Source organism: Curcuma longa, chromosome 19 (genome assembly GCF_044706935.1).
Source record: "Curcuma longa cultivar G26 ecotype Majalengka, Jawa Barat chromosome 19, ITB_CL_G26_1.1, whole genome shotgun sequence".
NCBI classification, from domain to species: domain Eukaryota; kingdom Viridiplantae; phylum Streptophyta; class Magnoliopsida; order Zingiberales; family Zingiberaceae; genus Curcuma; species Curcuma longa.
Window position 1 is genome coordinate 7,313,590 of NC_133879.1, and position 2,271 is coordinate 7,315,860.

A 2,271-nucleotide genomic window follows, 5' to 3' on the forward strand; every position below is an offset into this window, starting at 1 on the left:
CAACAGATCCCAAGTCTTTGAGCTTGAGTTTGGTGAATTTTGATTGATCTCCAGTCATATGTCTGGAGCAATCACTGTCCAACATCCAGTTGTCCAATTTCTTGTGTTCCTACATGAAGAAACACTTAGTTGGATTTTGTGGATCTTGGGTTTAGATTTTTATTTTTAAGATTTTTGTAATGTTTTGATTAACTTAATTAATGGTAATTAATTTATTTAAGTTTTAAAATAAATTAAAGTTATTTAATTTTAAATTATAGTTTTGAAAATAATTAATGTTGAAATTATTATTAAGTTTTGAAAATTATTTAAGTTAAAAAAATTAGTTTTTTAAGTTATAAATTATTAAGTTTTGAAATTAATTAAGTTTTAAAAAATTATTTAAGTTTTGAAAAATAATTAAAGTTGAAAAAGTTAATTTTTATTTACGATTAAAATATTTAGGAAAATTAATTGAAATTTTATACTTAATAAAATATGAATTAGGTAACATTATTTTTTTGTTGGGTTATTTTTAATTTATTATTACCTAACTCATCTCACTAGTCTAAGTGATCAAGTAGTGATCCTATGGGTTTATGTGAGATGATTTTCTAATTTTATCTTTGTTTATTGTGAAAGGTATCTATATTTGATTAACTTTGAGTTAGATTCAGGTTTAACCGTCAATTGATTAAGTACACATTTCAAAAATTAGTTTCCAGGCCGTGGCGAGGCATAGAGGCCTTCTTGGTTATCGGAGCAACGACCACTTTCTAAGATAAAACCAATTTAAGAAATTATGGATTTAATCAATTTGTTGATAAACCTTGGTCTAACTAGTCTAGGATGTGGCGAGGTAGGTTCGGTCAGTTTGGTTTGACTAAGTGAATCAATTCAGGTACTCCTTACCCTTCTTGATCACTTAACCTAACTTCCCTGACGTACTATCATCTCGCCCCACCCTGGTACTAGGTTGGCAAGAGTTAATCAAATAGTTCATCCTTAATCTAACCTAATTTTCTATTGCAGAAAAGTAAATCTAAGTTAAGCATGTGATCAAACAATGAGATTTGGTTCCCCCGGGATCGTGTCCCTTGATTGGTCGAATCAAGTGAACCTGATCCTTGGGAATCAAGTATTGGTTCAGTCCAACTGGGTTAACCAGTCTTGACTTAGGAACCCACGCTTGGACTCTAGTTCGGTTTCTACGTGTGAGTGCAATGAATGATCTATTCTTAGCCGCATACCCGATGCTTGATCGATTGTATCCAGCCTTCTGCGATCCAAGCATCATATCCAGATACTTGGACCCGGAGGTGAATTTTTCAAGCGATCTTCTGAGCTCGCCGACTTGAGTCTTCAGTTGAGCATTTTCTTCCTCGAGTTGAACTCGAGTCGAATCCTCAACCGATTCATTCTGAGTTGGTGGCTCAGGGCTGACTTTCTCCTTGAGGAGTACTAACTCCTCTTGGAGCGATTCAACCAAGGCATCGGCCTTAGCTAATTTCTTACTTAAACTAATTATAATAGAAAATAAGCGTTCGTTACTTACATTGGGGTTGGGCCTTCTGAACCGGATACGGATCCGTGGCTTTTGCTGTCCAAGTCATAGTCGCTCCGGTTCGGTTCATCCTAGGCTGGTAGAGCGAGGAAGCTGGTTGTCGGTTCCTCGTCCGATTCTTTGGAAGATGAATCGTCCCAAGTCACCTTTAGTGCTTTCCGTTTAGTCCTCCGATCCTTCCGTTGGTTCGGGCTGTCTGCGATAAAGTGTCCTTTCCTTCCGCATCCATAGCACTTCATCTCCGTTTTTCCGGTGGAAGTCGGCTTTGTTTTGCTGATGACTTTCTTTATCTTGGACCATCTTATTCTACGCTTGTTCTAGAATATTTTTCGGACGAGATTGACTAGCTCTGAAGTCACCTTGTCATTTGCCTCAGAATCCGACGATTCCGAGTCCTCCGATGTTTTCTTCATCTTTTTTTATTCAATACCTGCATGTAAAGCAATACCTTTCTCCTGCACTTCCGTATTAGATTGTTCAAGGAGTTCGAACTCAGAAAACATATCATCTAATTTTATTTTTGATAAATCCTGAGAAACTTGTGTATGCATCCACCATCTATGCCCACAAAGTGTTTCTCGAAAAAGCTTTTAGGGCGTACCTTATTATATCTTGATTCTCCACTTTTTGTCTGATTGCATGTAGGCTGTTGAGTATGTCTTGGATCCTTGCGTGTTGTAACGCCCGCCCTTACTGTATCAGAGCCTTGACGGACGCTACAGTTTTTT